The sequence below is a fragment of the Odocoileus virginianus genome, chromosome 12 (genome assembly GCF_023699985.2).
Source record: "Odocoileus virginianus isolate 20LAN1187 ecotype Illinois chromosome 12, Ovbor_1.2, whole genome shotgun sequence".
NCBI classification, from domain to species: domain Eukaryota; kingdom Metazoa; phylum Chordata; class Mammalia; order Artiodactyla; family Cervidae; genus Odocoileus; species Odocoileus virginianus.
Window position 1 is genome coordinate 63,969,471 of NC_069685.1, and position 20,294 is coordinate 63,989,764.

Sequence of the window (20,294 nt, forward strand, 5' to 3'; positions counted from 1 at the left end):
CTTTCACTTTGTTGACAGTGTCCTTTGGAGCAGAAAAGCTTAAATTTCAGCAGAGTCCAGTTGATTGATATTTTCTTTTAGTATCATGCCTAAAAAATCATTGGAAAGCTCATTCTTTTTTTTTTTAATTTTATCGAAGTATAGTTGATTTACAATGTTGTGTTAATTTCTGCTGTATAGCCAAGTGATGAATTACGCACATATATATTCCTCTTCACATTCTTTTCCATTATGGTTTATCACAAGAAGGGAAGCTCTCTTTCAGAGACCCACTAGTTGTCCTTACTGGTCGTACATTTAAGGCCCTTCTGGGATTTGTAATAAAGAATTTACCCTCTTTCCCCTGCAAGAAGCTTAAACCTAACAGAGGGCCAGGAAACACGGGCCTGCCACTTCCCAGAACCCCAGCAGATGACTATGAACGCGGGTGCCCCCCCTGACCAGACTCAAGGACCCGATTTCTCAGGCTTAAGGTTATATTCTGTCAGGCTTAAGTAGAGAAGACAAGACAGTCTACCAAAACAAAGGGAAAGGAAGAGCCAGTTTTGAAATGCTACAGGAAGGATGCAGGCGAGTGACAGCTGTCAGCGAGGCGCCCACCTGCATTGTGCTGTTAGTGCCTTTGAGAAGACAGCAGCTCACAAGTCCCATTTTAGAACATTCAGGATCTTGAAAAATCTTTCCAAAACAATTTTTCTCTTAAAAGGTTTTGCCATTGAGCACCGGCACTGTGAAAAGAACTCCCTAGGTGTTCTACAGAGAGGGTGTAGGTGTCTTTGGGGTCGAGAGTCATCGATGTCCTCCCAAGAGCCCGGGCAGTGCGGGGGCCTTCCTCTGAGTTCTGGCCGTAACCACCGCTGGTCAGCAAGGCCTCACTTCAGACCACTCAGCCTTGGCAAGCATGTGCTTCAGAAAGTCCCTGGCCGAAACCAGAGCTGACAGACAGACGCACATGGCAGTGGGAACCGGTGGTGCAGAGGCTTCTCACTTGCTAGACATGAGGCTCTTTTCCTAAGTTCTTTTCATGAGTTTGGAAGCCCTGAGAAAAGGGGGAAAAAAAACACTTTTTGCAGTTATTTGTGTCATTTATAGGGCTTCCCTGGTGTCTCCCAGTGGTAAAGCACCCACTTGCCAATGTAGGAGACCTGGGTTCAGTCCCTGGGTTGGGAAGATCCCCTGGAGGAGGGCATGGCAACCCACTCCAGTATTCTTGCCTGGAGAATCCCCATGGACAGAGGAGCCTGTTAAACTACAGTCCATGAGTTGGACTTGACTGAGCAGACATGCACATGTCATTTATGGCATCTGAAATGCATCTAAGACCCTGAAAATATTATTTGTTGTTTATGCACCCCAGTTTTCCTGTTATACAGTCTTCAGTTCCTCTGCTTATATTACAGTGCAGTTGGCTTTTCTATCACGAGTATGTTAGATGGATGGATGGATGACTGGATGCAGTAGGCTACCACACAGAATGTTTACTTGACATGGAAACGGACTCTTCCCCTAAAAGTCAAAATACAATCAGTTTGTTTTGCAAAAGGATTACCTTTTGTAGAATTGCTTTCAACTATGCTCACTGCCCTGAAAACTAAACACCCCCTCAAAAAAAAATTAAAGACAAATGCAGTATGCACCCATCTCTTAAGCATTGTATTCTGTTAGGAAGCTGGTGTTATATAAAGCCGCATCTCTTCCCAGGCCCCCACCCTCTTTATCCCTCTGTGTATTGTCATCTCTGCTTAGGTTGGGCTTTCTTCTCCAAATGAGAGAAACTAAGAAAATTGCCTGTTTTAGGCAATGCAGGTGTGTTTCAGAGATTTAGAGTTAAGAAGTCAAGTAAATGTTTTGGCAGCCCAACAAAGGTAAGAAAGGGAGAAGGTACCTAATGGGCCTTTCAAATTACAGGCCTGTCCAAACACCACCTTCCCCAGGAGCCGCTGGTCAGGGCCAAAGCCTGCCCTGCTCCGTGGCGGCCACAAGGCTCGGCTGAGAAGTGGGCTCGCTTCTCTCACTGGCCCTGGCCCTGTGCCCAGCAGGATGATGTTGGACTTTGATTCAGTCCCACCCGAGAGAACAGATACTCATCAGTAAGGGCGAGATCTTTCCTCTTTAACAGATTCTAATCACATCACTTCCTCTTTCTTGCTGGGGGAAAAAAAAAATCACAGATAGATTTCTCCCCCTCCCCTACCCCCACCTCCCAGTTTAAATTGGAACCCTGAAGAGATGGGGCATAGCATCGCAGATAACTTGTTCAGTGTAACATCATCCATCTCGAGGGTTGGGAGGTGGACAGCTATGAAAGAGGACCCAGAAGGAACAAGTCTCAGCGGGGCGAGGATGATGGGCAGGGGGCGGGGAGCGGCATCCAGGTGCACCCCGAGCGTATCAGTCTAGGTGGCTTTTGGGTCTCCTGGTTTAAGAGCAGAGACATCCTTGAAGGAGGTAGCTCTGACCTGCCAGTGGTGTGTCTCCTCCGTTCAAACCATGCCTTATGTCTCTTCTGCGAAGAGAACAGCAGACATGAAAGCTGCCTCTCTTCCTTGCCCCGCACCCCCCAGCCCGGCGGCTTCCACTGGATCACCTTGGCAGGGCCTCATCCGAGGAGGGCGGGAGGAGGGAGGTGGGAGCACGGGGCGGCTCCTTTGATCACCTCCCTCCCGGTTCCAGGCCCCGCCGCCAGCAGGCCAGCCAAAGGGCCGGCTCTACTGATCTGATGAGGTGCTGAATGGGACCCGAGGGGCAGTGACGGGAGCGAGAAGAAAGCCTCGGGAATGAAAAGGAAACCCCGTGAACCTGCTTGGCTTCACTGGCCAGATTCTCCTACCAGGGAGCCGCTCAGTTCCTGCCAGCCCCCGCGGGCCGCCTGCCCCTCCCGCCTCCGCTTTTCAGACCCCCGTGCGTGTTTGACGTTTGAATCGAGGCTGCTCTCCCTGGTTCTCAGGCTGGGAACCCACTGCGCCTGTTTCCATGGTCACTGGGAAGCGCTCCGCGCCATGTGCTTCAAAGGGAACCTTTCCCCTCCGGGCGCTCACGCTGCCTGCCCCAGGCGGCCACACAATGAGCGGCTCCTCCGAGCCAGGCCTCTGACCCCCGCTGCCCGCCCAGAGGGAAGCCTCCCCTCCGCCCAGAGTGGCTGTGCGGGTCGCGTGTGTGCGCATGTGCGAGTCTCGCATGCCCCGGTAGGCTTGGATGGGATGCAGAGATCACAGGTTGGTGAGAGTTTGGGGAGCCTTTTGGAAACTGAAGGAAAGAACAAAGCCCGAGCCCCTTACAGTTGGAAAAGTGGCCTCCTTTGGGGCAGGAGAGGGCAAGGGAAAGGAGGCTGGATTGAGGAAGGTCGTGGGACCAGCAGGTGGTGGGACCGGCAGGTCGTGGGTGACTTCCTCTGCTAGACCTGTGTCTTTAGGGTCAGCGGAGAATGGAATCAATGTAGATGGCCCTGCTTCGTGTCCCAGGAGCCAGGGTGGTCCCGGTGGTACCTGCTCACTTCTCCAAGACTACAGATGCGGAGCAGTCACCCTGCCCCGCCTCCCGGCTTGACTTTTGTCTTCGCTCTTTGTTGAATCACACAGAGGAGTGGAGCCTCTCACATCATTTGTAGAGACAGAGGCAGTGTCAATGATCTGGGAGGGCTGCTGGACGGTGTTGCCAGAATTAAAAGATGAAATGTCCCCTGAGAACTCACCTTTCAGATATCAAGCCTGCCCCCTCCCCTCGGAGCCCAAATGTTAATTTCTGCCTTGGGCTTCCTGAACTAGAGGCTTGTGGGAAACTGGATGTCTCTCCAGCTGTTAATTTGCTACCTAGCTTTGCATGTGTGGGTGCTCAGTTGCACTGTCACGTCCGACTCTTTGTGACCCCATGGACTGTAGCCCACCAGGCACCTCTGTCCATGGGATTCTCCAGGCAAGAACACTGGAGTGGGTTGCCATATCCTCTTCCAGGGGATCTTCCCGACCCAGAGATCCAACCTGCATCTCCTGTGTCGCCTGCATTGGCAGGCAGAGTCTTTACCACTGAGCCACCTGCCTTTTATAATATTTTGATCACACGTCCTCCTTTTCTCTTGCTCATTTACCCTTTCTATGAAAACTCAATTTCGTTCCTTTTTACAAAGCTGCCCAAATGGCCCCTCTCTCGCATGCTCAGATGATGAGGCTGGAACATACGATGATGGCACAAGCTCTCTATATCCAAGAGCGTCATTCTCACCAAGTCCTGTTTGGTGGGCAGAATACATGCCCCAAACCGTATCCTCACCAGTGGGAACAGGAGACCAGGATCTGTTCAGGGTCTGGCCGTGGGGTCTGGGGGTTGCTGATTACCCACATGCGCTACAGGGTGATCCAGGTTCTGAGCCAACTCTCTCAAGATTATTGATCCACCTCGACACACAGAAGTTAATGTGGTGTGATGATTTACTCTGGCCCTGTTAGGATGTTGGTCATGTGATTTGAAGAAACTAGGAAAGAGAGGAGTCCTGATTCACTTGAACCTGTTGGGTTTTCTGCCTCGCCCTTCTCCCCAGGCCTGTCTGACGTGGACGTAGCACTACAAGGCTGAACCAATGAGGACTGTTTTCTTTCTGTATGTTCTCAGGACGGAACTCAGTGAGACGGGCATGGGACAGCAGGCGGAGACCACACAGGCGATGGCTCTTGTCTTGAATTTAGCCATTCTTTAGAAGAAGGTGGTTGGGTTTTCGCCCCTTGGGGCGACAGAGGATGAGATGGTTGAATGGCATCACCAACTCAATGAACATGAGTTTGAGCAAGCTCCGGGAGATGGTGAAGGACAGGGAAGCCTGGTGTGCTGCAGTCCATGGGGTCGCAAAGAGTCAGACATGACTTAGTGAGTGACCAAGCAACAACAAAAAATGCCAGTGACTGTCCTTCTTGGCAGCTTTCATAGAAGGATTGGGAAACTTAGATGTCTCTCACCACTCGAAACTGATTCTCCAGGTCCAGTTCTGTGGTTTGTCTGCATTCTGTGGCTGTGATAATCTAGGGAGCCAGTTAATCTTTTTTGTTACCAAGGAGGTCTGTTCAGTTATTGGGCCAGGATCTGTGATGGAAGGTGTGGATATGTACAGGGATGTAAAATTTACCTGGAATCTCAGAACTACAGCTTCCCACGCACTCCTTTGCCCTTGTTGCCCTGGTCCCTCAACCTTCAGCAGGCAGCTTCAGGGTGTCCAGGGCTCCAGTCACCCTCTGGGCACCGCAAGGCCATCACAGAGAGCCTCAGGACCGACTCCTTCAGGTCTTTGCTCATGCATCACTTTCTCTTAAACGTCTTTCTGGACCTGTGGTGTGTTTGCAAGCAAAGGCTTCCGGAAGAGGGGAAACTGAACTCTCAAGGATGGTTGGGCTTGGGGTAAGAAACTCCAGGAGGAAGGGAAACTCCAGGAGTGGGGCGGCAGGAATAGCAATAGCCCTTGCTGTGTCCCAGGGTGGGGTGGTCAGAGAGAGCGACTGGACCGGGCCTCGTGGTTTTAATGGACAGAAGAGACGTTTGGTGGGGAGGGCATCTCCAGGGAGCATGTCAAGTGGTGTGCAAAAGAGGACACGGTGGAGGGAACTGGGAGTGCTTAGGCCTAGACGCAGAATCCCACTTTGGACATTCCTATGATGCTGCTGTAAATTGCTGCTCTGTGGCAGTTTAAGTAAAATAGAGGAATACAACTCAGAGGTCTTAAAAATGTAGACTCCAAGAGGATTTTTACATGACTGAACTAAAGTGGTACTTGGTAGAACCTGCCCGGCCAACGCGAAACACAAACAGGGGCTCTAATTTCCCTTCCCTGTGGCGTTTATTCTTTTTACCCTGAATCTTCTCTCTACTTTGTGGTTCTGTATGTATATATGGAGTTTCCCTAGTGGCTCAGATGGTGAAGAATCTGCCTGCAATGCAAGAGACCCGGCTTCAATCCCTGATTTAGGACGATCCCCTGGAGAAGGGAAAGGCTATCCACTCTAGTATTCTTTCCTAGAGAATCCCATGGACAGAGAAGCCTGGCGGCCTACAGTCCATATGGTCACAGAGAGTCGGACACGGCTGAGCGACTAACACTGTTATCATTTTAAGCATTTTCAAGTGTACAGTTCTGTGGCCAGAAGCACTTTCACACTTTGTGCGACCATCACCACCGTCCGTCTCAGAACTTTCTCCTTTTCTCTAGCTGAGGCTCTGTACCCTTTAAACACCAGCTCCCCATCCATCCCTCTCCCTGGCCTCTCCCTGGCAGCTACCATTCTCCTTTCTGTCTCTGTGAATTTGACTCCTCCAGGTGCCTCACGTAAGTTAGGTCAAGTAATGTTTGTCCTCTCATATGCTTTTTACTTAGCATAATGTCTTCAAGGTGCATCCGTGTTGTAGCACGTACCAGAATTTCTTTCCTTTTTACGGTTGAGTAATATCTGTGTGTGCACACGTTTGTTTATGCATTCATCGCTCAATGGACAATTGGGGTGTTTCCATCTTTCAGCTGCTGTGAATAATGTTACTATGAACACAGATATACAGATGTCTCTTCAAGACCCTACTTTCAGTTCTTTTGGGTCTATACCCAGAAACAGAAATGCTGGACATATGGTAATTCCATGCCTAACTCTCTGAGGGACCACCACACCATTCTCCACAACAGTTGCCCCATTTTGCATTCCCACCAGTCATGAACAGGGGTTCAGTTTTCTCCACATCCTGTCAACGCTTCTTGTGTTTTGTTTTCTCTTAGTCATCTTTAGGGGTGTGAGGTGATTTTTTCATTGTGATTTTGATTTGCATTTTCCTAATGATTAGTGAGGGCTTCCCAAGTGGTAAAGAACCTGCATGCCAATGCAGGAGATGTAGGAGACGTGAGTTTGATCCCTGGCTCAGGAAGATCTCCTGGAGGAATGCACGGCAACCCACTCCAGTATTCTTGCCTGGAGAATGCCATGGACAGAGGAGCCTGGTAACAGTTCATGGGGTCGCATAGAGTTGGACACAACCAAAGTGACCTAGCACTCACACACACATGCAGTGATTAGTGATCTTGCTCACCTTTTCTTGTACTTATTGGCTATTTGTATATCTGCTTTGGAGAAGGACTGTTCAAGTCCTTTGCCCATTTTTTAACTGAGTTGAGATCCAGATTCTCTCTTTTCTTTTTCCATTTGTGGCCTTGTGCTTTTGATATCTCTTCTCTCTTTTGCACTTGTTCCTTAATTCATCGTCAGCTAACATTTTTCTTACACGTAGAAAGTTATGCAAACACATCCTACTCCTTAGTCTCAGTTTAGAATTTACTGTTGTCCTGAGAGTTCCAGAAAGGAAGAGAACTTTTTGCTTCCTAGGCCGGGCTCTCCACTCGCTGTGTTGGAAGATGCTCTGTTGTGGATGCAAAGAATGATACGGAACCACACAGAAAGCTCCGAGGCCGTTCGGAGGCCGGCCACAGGGGTCCAGCAGACTGGCCACACTGCTCTGCGGTCGACCTCTCGCTAACGGGGAGCTCCTGTTGGCCTCTGTGGCCGGCTGCCACCGGCCCCACGGAGGGAACGGCGAGGAAGTGGGGGCTGGCGGCTGGCGGCACTCCAGGATGTAGCCTTTGCTGGCGGGGGACCAAGGTGGAGGGGAAAACACGCTTGTGTATGAGAGAAATAGTGCCAGTTCCAGAACCTATAATTCCCAAACTGTGCTTTTATCTTCAGATTCTGAATGGGAGATTGTTCACACAGCTAAGCTGGCTGCTGAAGCCAGGCCAGTTAAAACAATATGCAGGCAGCTCCCCTCCAAGTAACCAGAAACTGTTGGCTCAAAGGCGCCCGAGCCGAGGAACCAACCTGCTGGGAGACGTTTTCCAAGTAACTCCAAGCAACGGCCTGAATGTAAATTCTCCTGCTGGGGAATGGCACTTTGGCAAATGAAGACCCTAATTAGAGATGGAAGGGTTTCTGTTTTGTTTTTCTTTAATCCTTACCCTGGGGCCTTTGCAGGGCCGCCATGTCTCTGCTTGTGTGCAAAGACATTTCCAGCTCCTCTTTGTAACCAGATCCTCTTTGGGGAAAGAAGCAACAAGCTGACAATGCGGGCCCACCACCGCAGCTGGGGGGCACCCCTCCACCAGCCTCACCCGCAAACAAAGAGCTCGAGCTGGGCGGAGAGCCAGGTCACCTGGATTGACCAGGTCATTTGAAGCTGATGGCCAAGTTGGATCCCAGGCCACCACCACCGCCCCCAGCCCCCTCACCCCTCGCCTCTCGCCCCTCGCCCCGTGAGCCGCTCAAATCCATGCTTAGACTGCAGGCAAAGTTTCTCAGGTCCCGAAGGAGAACAGTGCGAACAAAATGCACAGCAGTGGACGGGAGCTGCCGCTCTGAGGTGGAGTTGGAACCAGGTGGCGGGGCCCTCTGATATCTGCAGCCTCGCACATCGTGAGGCTGAGGGGCTGTGCTCCTTTTCAGATTCATCACCTCTTGGTATCTTTGCCAGGAGAATTCTACGGAGAGAGGAGCCTGCTGGGCTACAGTCCATGGGGTCTCAAAGAGTCAGACATGACTGAGCAGCTAACACTTTCACCTCTTAGTTCTTCAATATCCCGAAGTATTGCAGGTGTAGGGAATCTACCCACACCAATTTTGTTCTGTTTTGTGTACATTGGCGACTTGCCCAAGGACCCTCGGGCCAGCACAGATGGTCTCGCTCATTTTTATCTCTCTTGTCCTAAAAAGGCAAATGAGCAGTATTCTCTGGGTCCAAAGTATGGGGCTGTGGGTAGAGGACAGAACAAACTAGATGATTCTAGATGATGAAGATGAGGTCAAGAGATGTGCCGTTCCTCGGTGCTCTTTGAGGAGTTCATTGTCCTTCACGCTGGGAGGCGTGGGAAGTACACATAAGAAGCCATGTGCCTGAGCATTTTATGCACCATTGAGGGCTGTCACCTGATGGGTCACTGGATGCTTGTGCCCAACGAGTACCTTCAAAAAGTTCCCAAGGGAAAATGGCACATTTTGGAGTCGCATATAGGAAGGACGCCTCTCCTGAGCTTCCGTTCCCAGAGCACAGAGCCCTGGGTCGCACTGGGTCTGGAGAGTCTCCTCTTGATGCTCACAATTCCCAACCTCCTTTAAGATGAATATGCCGAGTCTCGGGGAGCACAGTTGCCCGAAGCCGCCTCCTGGCTCTGTCCAGGCCCCCCAGTAACTCCAGACGTGCCCTTTCTAGGCCACCCAACTCCTCTTTGCCCATCAGTTCTGTTCTTTGCATTAGAAGTTGAACCTACAGATGGTGGTTCTTCCACTTGTGTATGTGTAACAGTCCAGCCACAGGCCTGGAAAAGATCAGTTTTCATTCCGATCCCAAAGAAAGGTAATGCCAAAGAATGCTCAAACTACCGCGCAATTGCATTCCTCTCACACACTAGCAAAGTAATGCTCCAAATGCTCCAAGCCAGGCTTCAACTGTGCGTGAACCGTGAACTTCCAGATGTTCAGGCTGGATTTAGAAAAGGGAGAGGAACCAGAGATCCAATTGCCAACATCCTTTGGCTCATCAAAAAAGTGAGAGAGTTCCAGAAAAACATCTACGTCTGTTTTATTGATTATGCCAAAGCCTTTGACTGTGTGGATCACAAAGAACTGTGGAAAATTCTTAAAGAGATGGGAATACCAAATCACCTGACCTGCCTCCTGAGAAATCTGTATGTAGGTTAAGAAACAACAGTTAGAACCGGACATGGAACAATAGACTGGTTCCAAATCGGGAAAGGAGTACATCAAGGCTATATATTGTCACCCTGCTTGTTTAGCCTATATGCAGAGTCATGAGAAACGCTGGGCTGGATGAAGCACAAGATGGAATCAAGATTGCCAGGAGAAGTATCAATAACCTAAGATATGCAGATGATACCACACTTATGGCAGAAAGCAAAGAACTAAAGAACCTCTTGATAAAAGTGAAAGAGGAGAGTGAAAAAGTTGGCTTAAACCCAACATTCAGGAAATGAAGATCATGGCATCTAGTCCCATCGCTTCATGGCAAGATAGATGGGGAAACAATGGAAACAGTGACAGACTTTATTTTGGGGGGCTCCAAAATCACTGCAGATGGTGACTGCAGCCTTGAAATTAAAAGACACTTGCTCCTTGGAAGAAAAGTTATGACCAACCAACTCAGCATGTTAAAAAGCAGAGACATTACTTTGCCAACAAAGGTCTGTCTAGTCAAAGCTATGGTTTTTCCAGTAGTCATGTATGGATGTGAGAGTTGGACTACAAAGAAAGCTGGGCACTGAAGAATCTATACTTTTGAACTGTGGTGTTGGAGAAGATGCTTGAGAGTCCCTTGTACTGCAAGGGGATCCAACCAGTCCATCCTAAAGGAAATCAACCCTGAATATTCATTGGAAGGACTGATGCTGAACCTGAAACTCCAGTACTTTGGCCACCTGATGCAAAGAGCTGACTCACTATAAAAGACACTGATGCTGAGGAAGATTGAAGGCAGGAGGAGAAGGGAACGACAGAGGATGAGATGGTTGGATGGCATCACCGACTCAATGGACATGAGTTTGGGTAAACTCCGGGAGATGGGGAAGGACAGGGAAGCCTGGTGTACGGCAGTCCATGGGATTGCAAAGAGTCGGACACAACTGAGTGACTGAACTGAACTGAACAGGGCAGGTGGATTCCTAACTAACAGGCCACACCCCCACTGGGGAGGAGACCACTCCTGTTGTAATGTCCCCTGCGCCTGTTTCCCAGAAGCCCTCAGCCCGCTCAGACTGTCTGCAGTGAGGCTTCAGGGAGTCCCAGGGAGTCTGTCCGTTCACGCTGTGCCTGTGGTCAGGCCGCTGCAGCTCATCCACCACCTGGCCGGGTGATGCCTGTGAGGAGCTTCCCATCAGCGCCAGCGACTGGCCCCGTTCCAGCCTCGCATCCATGCTTTAATTTTCAGCAGGGCTTCTAGAAACTACTTGAAGTCCCTGGGAAACAGGCAGATCCAGAAACAAAAGTAAAGTGAATGTCTCTCAGTCAGGTCCAGCTCTTTGTGACCCCATGGACTATACAGTTCATGGAATTCTCCAGGTTAGAATACTGGAGTGGGTAGCCGTTCCCTTCTCCAGGGGATTGTCCCAACCCAGGGATCGAACCCAGGTCTCCTGCTTTGCAGCCAGATTCTTTACCAGCTGAGCCACAGGGAAGCCCAGAAACAAAAAGACAACCAAGTTTCTAGAGGCCCCGTTGATCCTTTTAAAAAGATAAGACAGAGACTGCCCTGGTGTTCCAGTGGTTAAGAATCCACCTTACAATGTGGGGATTTGATCCCTGGTCAGGTAACTAAGATCCCACAGGCCTTGGATCAGCATACAACTTAGAGAGCCACAACTGGAGACACATGGGTTTGATCACTTCTCTGGGGGATCTTCCCATCTGAGGCAGTCAATAAATACAAAAATATTTTTTGAAAAAAACTTCAAAACAATATAAAAAGACAAGACAAAAGGAAACCTTCCCACCGTGCCCTTGATTTATCTTTTCGCTTTTCAAAAGTGTGCTTAAGAGACAGAACATGGTAGCAACTTGACCCTTGTTGTTATAAAAATCTTTGCCATGTTATATACTCACAGCTAACTTAAAGAAAGCTGTATCAGACTGAAAAGAGGGGGTACAATCATTTGCATGTCAGCTTGTACCTGATGGATTGTCCCTGGGCTTCCCTGGTTGCTCAGATGGTAAAGAATCCGCCTGCAGTGCAGGAGACCCAGGTTTGATCCCTGGGTCAGGAAGATGCCCCAGAGAAGGGAATGGCTACCCACTCCACTATTCTTGCCTGGAGAATCCCGTGGACAAAGGAAGCTGGCGGGCTACAGTCCATGAGGTCGCAAAGAGTCAGACACGACCAAGTGACTATTCTTCTTTCCTTTTTGTACCTAATAAACAGCTTAAACCATTGCCTGCTAAACTTGTTATGACAGCGGGCTTGGAAGAGGGCCCAAGTGTTAAGAACCAAATTCTGTCACAGGTTGTTGATTGCCGGTGTGACTGTAAGCATGGTGACGCAGAACTGCGATACTGTACTCCATTAGCGTGAGGAACTGGGGACAGGGTCGGGCACCATTCTCTGACATAAACAACCACAGGTATCACAGGTAACTGGTGGCCGTCTTTTTCCAGACCAGCCCAGCATTGCTAATAATGGTAAAATATCCCCATGCTCTGAAGGAAAAACAAAACAAAACAGTGCTGAAGTCTCCATAGTCTTAATATTATTGTTCCCTAAATATCTTTCCCCTGTATTTTTCCTCTTGCCCTGGTTATTTCCATGTTGCTGCTGGGAAATCACACAGATATCCAAGGGCTGACACTGAGGATCCTCGCCAAAAATCTTGCCCCTAGGAAGAGATGAGAAGTGTCACTGGAATTACCCATGTTGTTTTTCTTCCTCTGTGTTATTGTTGTTCAGTTAGCCAATCATGTCCGACTCTTTGCGACCCCCACGAACTGCAGCACTCCAGGCTTCCCTGTCCCTCACAGTCTCCCAGAGTTTGCTCACTTGTGTCCACTGAGTCAGTGATGCCATCCAACCATCTCATCCTCTGCCACTTGCTTCTCCTCCTGCCCTCAATCTTTCCCAGGATCAGGGTCTCTTCCAGTGAGTCAGTTCTTCACATCAGGTGACCAAATTATTGGAGTTTCAACTTCAGCATCAGTCCTTCCAATGAATATTCAGAGTTGATGTCCGCCCCCCACCTTTTTAAATTTTTTAAACAAGGCACAAGTTAATGGTGGTGGCATCTTTGATGGCCCTCAGTCATCTGAAGTCATTTGTTAATGCCCTGCATGCCCTCAGCCTGTTCCCCCAGACAGAGCAGTCACCCCGTGGGCTGCCTGAGCAGTGCGGCAGGCAGGCTTGGGTGATGTGATTTCTCATGTCCGTGGGATCCCCGAGCCCTGGCAGTTCAGCTCACTGCACAGAAGCCAGGGTGGGGACGAGAGCTTGTAGGCCTTCTCACTGCAACCCCCACATTTGACCAGAGGCAAAGGTGTACCAGGGCTCCCGGCAGTGGGGAAAGGATGCAGCGAGCTGGACTCATAGCAGCTCCCTGTTGTGCAGAAGAACCGACTACATCTGTGGATTTCATTCCTCTGTTCATGAAGCAGCTCCTGTGTCCCCGTGTGTGCGTGCTTAGTCGCTCAGCCGTGTCTGACCCTTTGCACCCCTATGGACTGTATGTAGCCCGTCAGGTTCCTCCATCCATGGGGTTCTCCAGGCAAGAATACAGGAGTGGGTTGCCATTTCCTCCTCCAGGGGATCTTCCAGACCCAGGGGTCAAACCCACGTCTCCTGTGTCTCCTACGCTGGCAGGCGGATTCTTTACCTGCTGGGCCATTGGGAAGATCCCATGTCCCAAGTCTGCTCAACGCTGCCGATGCAGTGGTGACTCGCATAGACAGGTCCCCTGCCCACAGGGGGCTGGCAGGCAGTGAAGGGGGCGCAGAGACCCCTGGCAAGTACACACACACACACAACAGGCTGTGATGTGTGCATCTTGAGACAAATAAACAGGTGGGAGGCTGTCTGGGGCGTCTCTGCACATAGGCTGTCTTGAGTGGAGAGCCTGCCAGAGTCAAGGTTCCCACACCTCTCACCACATCCCAGGCGCTCGCCTCCACACCAATCCAACCCGGCACCTGCTCTTTGAAACATCTGCTGTGGAGGGCGGGGGGGGGGGGGTCACGCTCTTGATTCCTGTGATTCCTGTCACTTTCTAATCATCAAATGGAACTTCGCTTCCATATATATTCATCTGCCAAGTAATAGAGCGAGAGCACTCGAGTCTTGCAGAAAGTTAACAACTTATTTGAGGTATCCTGTTAAATATTATCTATTAATACTTGATTATTTGGTGACAACTTCTTTCAGGTCCTCTAAAAGTTATTTAATGTGCTGAGTGCTGTTAAAGGATGTGCTGTATGTAAAAGCTTTATTCTAATAATTGCCTGAAACTTACTGTGTGGGTTTTTTTTTTTTTTCCCTTAATGGCTAGTTATAGCCTAAGAAACCCAAAGTTTAACCAAACCTTGAATGGAGGGAACCTTCACTGAACCTTCCCTGGTGGTCCAGTGGCTAAGACTGCACTCCCAATGCAGGGGACCTGGGTTCAGTCTCTGGTCAGGGGACTAGATCCCGCGTGCTGCAACTAAGACCCAGCACAGCTAAATAAATAAATATTAAAACAAGAGAAAAACTTTAATTGAAACTTAGGTTTTGATGTATTGCTTTGGGTTAATATCCTTCCTTCCAGACTTTTTCTTTCCCTCTCTCCGTGGCTTTAAGAAGGGAAAAGAAAGGAAGGGAAAGGAAGGGAAGGAAGGAAAAGGGAAAAGAAAACAATATCCCCAAGCTATTGCGATGAAAACCAGCTTGGCTGGTGAAAGGTGTATCTTCTACTCTGAATTAAATAATGTTGCAAGAGGTCAGCTGGTCATCCCTAGATGATGTCTGTGATCCTTGCAAAAGTCATGGTCACAGTTAACGGCAGAGCTTCCGGTGCACTGACCTCGTGGTCGCCTGAAAACCTAGAGACCAGACCAACCCTGCGTCCCCTCAGCCCGTGATGATAAGTGCATTTGGGAAGGTGATGTGGTGTCTGAACACCCAAGGTAGATGCCAGTGTGGACACAGGCTGTAATGAGCTAGAGAACTTTCTCTTTAGAAAAAAAGGGAATGAGAAGCAAGGCTTTGCCAGGGCAAGGGATGTTCGCTTTAGCAAATAAAAGGTTACACAGGAACCTTCTTCCTTTGTTCTGCTAAGTAAAGTCTTGCTAACACTGAATAATTATAGTAGGAAAAGCCTGAATGAGGCCATCCTTTCACTTGTTCAATGAAGGTTAATTTAAGGGACTTAAATTCAAGAGTTAATTTAATGAGACTTGAGATAAAGCTTGAATTTAGGGATTTTTGCAAATTACCTGTTAGAGGTGGTGGGAACAGAAGTGTATTTGTTCCTTTTATGCGAGTGACCTCTTAGCATTTAAGTGATTACTGATTAACCAAGGAGTTTCAAATAAAACTTTTCGTATTCTGATTTAAAGAACTTGACCCAGCTGAGAGTGGCTTATGTTGGGGAGTAGTGAGGGGTGGGATGGGGAGTAGGCAGGGTACAGTATCTCAAGCAACGTGACTTCAGCTGGAGAAATGTCCCGCTGGGCAAAGCTCCCTTTGTTCTAAGGAGCATGCCCAGTGGTGCACAAAGCCGCCTCTGCAACCCTTTTTCATCCAAGAGACTTGAAATGGGAGAGAAATTCCTGCCTAGAGAGGACAGTCTGGTCCCTGTGTTCTAGATAAACCAGGAGAGCAGTGCTTTGCCCCACAAATGGTCTTCATCAGCCAGGACGCTGGCCCAGGCTCCCTCACGTGGTCATCTCAGGGTTCCCAGCAGCAGAAGAGAGCCAGCCCAATGCATAGGCACTTAGCAAGCCTCTGCAAGCATCATAAGTGCTAACCAACCATTGGCCAAAGCCAGCAACGGGACCAAGCTCTAGCCCAAGGGCTGTTGAATTAAACTCTACCTCCTGATGGGAGGAGCCACAAAGTATTGTGGCTGGATTTTCTTTTCTGTCTCCCTTGACAGGTGTGAATTTCTTGTTAACACTTGACCAGAGGAGCTATCTGATGCTTTGGGTCAACCGTGTAACTTGTAATTGACCCAGGAAGGATGGGAGATCACGGTGGGGCACTTTAAATTCTGACGACTCACCTAACTGTGGAGGAGACTGTTTCGGTTCTGCTCCAGACAAGAGCTAAAGGTGGCACAGGGGAAAGCCAGTGCCACTCGTATTCGTGACAGCAAGCTAAAGCGATTCCTAAACACATGGATATACCCAGTTCAAAACTCAAACTCAAATTCCTTTCTCTCAAAGCAGCATTGTCAGATTTGTAGCAATCAACATTTGATAGCACTATGACTCACTGGACACTAGATCCTAGCTGCCATTCCTTGGTGCCTTCATGGGGCTCACCCCGTGCCACACACTCTGCACCCACGAACCGTCTGATCCCCTGAACAACCTTACAGAGTCCTATTGCTGGCTTGCTTCTCCCTGAGCGGGGAGCCTGCGGGTCAGATAGAAACAACGAACTCATGAGCGCCTATTTAGGAAATCAGAGAGTCCGGAATTTTAAAAAGTAACAATTTATTTTCGGCTGCGCTTGGGTCTTCGTTGCTGCAAGCAGGCTTTCTCTAGTTGCGGTGAGTGGGGAGGTTACTCTTCGTTGTGGTGCTGGGGCTTCTCACTGCAGGGGCTTCTTGTTGCGGAGCAGAGGCTCCAGGGCGCAGGCTCGGGGGTTGTGGTGCACGGGCTTTATGTGCCTGCAGCATGTGGAATCTTCCCTGATGAGGGATGGACCCTGGCGTTCCCTGCACTGGCAAGGGGATTCTTATCCGCCTTATCAATTCTTAAAGAATCGCTCAGGCCACTAGACGCCCAGGACTGTGGGCGGCTGGAGCAAGTGCACGGGGACACTCGCCACCTCCCATCCCCTCCAGTACTGATCATCCCCCTCAACACGTGATCTCTCCCGCCTCCTGACCCAGGAGTCCCCACGGGCTCAGGACTGCCGGCCCAGCTTCCCCATTCATCCAGATTCACCCAGAGTGGATTGGTTTTAGAGTGTTGAGACGTGACGTATCAGAAGGAGGTCTTCTAATCTTGCTCAGTCTGGATAATTTTTAAAACCAGCTTTAGAATTTTCCTATATCAGCTAATGCTAACAGCATTCACATGATGAAAGCTATCTGTGTCATGAAAGTTTTGCTTTTAAGCAGTTAAGAGCAATCATGGGGAAAGAATATTTCCAGATTCTACCCCACACACACACCTCTAAGTTCTCTATTGATGTATAATAGACAGAATAGACAGTACATATTTGAAGTGTACAATTTGATAAGTTTTTACCACCGCCCCCCCCCCCCAATACACACACATATCTGTGAAACTAGGACCAGAGTCAAGATATGAACTTTCCATCACTCCAAAAAGTTCCCTTTGCCTCTTTGAAACCCTTCCCTGCCCCTGTCTCTCTGTCCCTTGCCAGTCCCCAGACAACCATTATTTGCTTTCTCCTCTGTAGATTAATTTGACTTTATATGAATGAAATCATATAATATGTACTCTTTAATCCGACTTCTTTCACTCAGCATAATTAGCATACTTTGAGATCCAGCCATATTGATTGTATCAGCAGTTTATTCCTTTTAAAATTTTAAATGAGAAAAGGGAACACTGATCTTTTTTTTTCCCCTTCTGAACTTCGCCCAGGACTATTGAAGTTACCTACCAAATTGTACATTAACCAACTAATGCCAGCGATGAGTTAATCTATAACCCCATCTGTTAGTGGTTAATGCGACCCCCAAACCTAAGCTCCTCCTACTGACAGTCAGACCCTGATACTGGGCACCCTTTCCCTTGGGGGCTGCGGGGCTTGGGGAACCCAGTAATCCTGAGCCTTGGTTCATCCCTGCCCACGGTCAAATCTGAACGTAGCCCATCTTCGTCTTCTCATGACGAGGGGGCTCTGGGCTTTGTAATGGTGTGGCCGGCAGAAAAGCAGGCTCTGGGTGCTCTGAAAGAAGCTTGAACTTCAGTCAGCTCTCTTTTATATTTCTAAGTTTGAGCTATGCAAATGCCCAGTAGAAGCAAATTCAGTATATGGGGCGGAAATGAGGGGACCCCGTGTTGTTTCAAAAATATTCACTTTAGGATTTTTTTTTTTGTTTGTTTGTTTGTTTTTTTTGATTTTTTTTTTTAATAGTGAAATCAATTCACTAGAAATTATTTGAATTGACACTTCAAGACTCCGTCTCCTTTTAAGGCTAACATACACCTGTCTGCTATCGAGTTCATTACAGTTCACCGTCTTCCTTTCACAGATCAGTTTTTTTTTTTAACAGCTCTTTCCTTAAATGTTTGGTTTCAGACCTCTTAGTGTAGGAATGTTCTAGTAAACAACTGCTTAAAATAATATGCAAAATACTTATGTTCTTACGCATAGGTACCAGTTAAATATATCTTTCAGCTATTTTTGGAAAACTACCACTGGACGCCCCTGAGTTTTGATTTTCTCCCAAAAGGAAAGCTCAGACATGACACAACATAATGGACTACAGAGAAATGGGGGCAGGGCCGACAGGATGTGAGTTGAATGCCCTCCCCCGCTGCCAACGTGCTGACCTCGGGAAGTCACCGCATCCTCTGCAAATCTGGGACGTGGGGCTAGGTGCTCTTTAATCCCGTTCCAGGACCGAGAGGCACTTAATCGATTCAGATGGACCATATTCGAGGAGGTCAGTGTTGCCTCAGAGGCCTGCTTTGTCCCTCTGCGTGAGGACCTCGGCGGCTCCCCAGCTGGGCCACGTTGGCGCCCGGGAGAAGCAGGCTCACCCTCTCATCTGGATCTGGCTCACTGGTCCTTCCAAACGGCCAGCCTCCTGCGGGGGAACGCAGTTTGACTTGTTTAGCCTCAAAACGATGCCAGCCAGTCCCCCACTGCCTGCCTGATGGTGGGGTGCCTCCTGAACCAGCCCTGGCATATTCTACAATCACCTGCTTGTTTTATGGGGGTCAGGTGGGGGGTGGTTACATGGGCTTCCTATATGGCGCAGTGGTAAAGAAAGCGCCTGCCAGTGTGGGAGATGAAGGTTCCTGATCCCTGGTCTGGAAGATCCCCTGGAGGAGAGCATGGCAACTCGCTCCAGTGTTCTTGCCTGGAGGATCCCATCAGAGGAGCCCATGGGGTCGCAGAGTGGGACATGACTGAACACACACCCACCCCACCCCCCACCCACGCCCACTGGTAGTTTCAGCCCTCTCCACTTACCTACCACAAGCCAGCCCGCCAAGCTCTCGGATAGTGAAACAAAGCGTAAGCACCTGGATCACAACCCAGCTCTTTTCCTGTTCTTCTTTTGAGACTTCCCCAACAGGAAAGGCTCTGGGTAATTGATAGAGATTATCCCTGATTCCCTTAATGTAACCTTTTTACTCTTTCTTTTTCCTGGGATTAAGCTGTTCCTTTGCAAGAAGTCCTCTTCTTAATGACACAGTCATCGGCCCATTATTGACCAAAGGAAGCGATCCAGCCCAACTCCACCTTTCTGTGGTTCACGGCCCCTTTGGTCTCTTTCATTATAAACGCCTTCCAAAGTCATTAACTGTTTTGGGGTTTTTTTTCAATTTTTGGCACAGTGAAAGGCCATCAAACTACACTTTAAAATCAATCTGCCTTCTTGAAGCAATAATTGCCCGTGTATTTGTCGGCTATAAGCGTTCGCACCGAAGACGTGTTTTAGTATTTGCCGAGTGAGGGTTCCGAGGCAGTATGCCCTGCACAGGATGATGAGTTGAGGTCTGACGTAAAGTGGAGACACGTGGGCCCTGTCAGCAGGCACCTTTCTTCTTTTCCCCCCTTTCCCGTTTTTCCTTCATTCAAGGAGTATTTTTTGCTGTGCATACAGGGCCCCCAGTGTGACTGCTCCAGCTCCGAGCTAAGAGGGACTAAATCTTTTAGGACTGGGCCTGCTCAGCATATGACTGTACCATCATCATCATGGGAGGCATTTGAGAAATACGTGTTATGTAAATAACTCCTGGGTGAGACCATCAGAATTACATATTTGCCTGTAAGCACAGAGCAAGCAACCTGAGTCCTGTGTAGGGGTCAGGGCACCCCTCCCAGAAAAAAATGCAATTTCAGTTAGTGATCCAAAAATGTCAGTAAACCATAGGGGCTCTTGGACGCTGTGTGCTGGAAACTAACCTGTGGGCCTGCCGCCTGCTACCGAGAGAAGAGAGTTGGTAAGGAGTTGTCAAGCTTCCCCGGTGCTCACTGTTAAAGACTCCACCTGCCAGTGCAGGGGATGTGGGAAGATCCCCGGGTCGGGAAGGTTCCCTGGAGGAGGAAATGGCAACCCACTCCAGTATTCTTGCCTAGGAAATCCCAAGGACAGAGAAGCCTGGTGGGGCTGCAGTCCATGGGGTTGCCAAGAGTCAGGCACAACTGATCGACTAAACAGCATCAAAGTAGCAGTCAGTATTTACACCGTGGCCTTGGGAGGGGACCGTGATGTGTAATCACCATCACATTACAGAGCATCGCCTCTTCCCTTCATAGGACTTGATGGTGTCTGCAAGGTCTTCAGCCTCAGCCAGCACCTCACATGTCCAGCTCCCGGCCAGCCTCCCCTTCCTCTTCATTTGGGCAGCTTGGCCGCCAAAGCCCTTCCCAGCCACTCGAGC

At 49.2% G+C, this 20,294-nt stretch overlaps 1 protein-coding gene and 2 long non-coding RNA genes across 4 annotated transcripts in view; 2 read left to right on the forward strand and 1 right to left on the reverse strand.

Moving 5' to 3' along the window:
- Positions 1–20,294, forward strand: part of ZNRF3 (zinc and ring finger 3) — a 144,343-nt gene that overhangs the window by 97,199 nt on the left and 26,850 nt on the right. The window lies entirely within an intron of this gene.
- LOC110146355 (uncharacterized) lies at positions 341–3,038 on the reverse strand. Its single transcript, XR_002316515.2, has 3 exons — positions 2,460–3,038; positions 1,353–1,506; positions 341–1,039 (listed from the first exon to the last, which is right to left on the reverse strand). It is a non-coding gene; the product is annotated as an uncharacterized lncRNA (long non-coding RNA).
- LOC110146359 (uncharacterized) lies at positions 2,997–19,206 on the forward strand. Of its 2 annotated transcripts, XR_002316521.2 has the most exons (3): positions 2,997–3,215; positions 18,131–18,343; positions 19,065–19,206. It is a non-coding gene; the product is annotated as an uncharacterized lncRNA (long non-coding RNA). The 2 variants fall into 2 exon arrangements; XR_011490748.1 differs by having other exon boundaries at positions 18,131–19,206.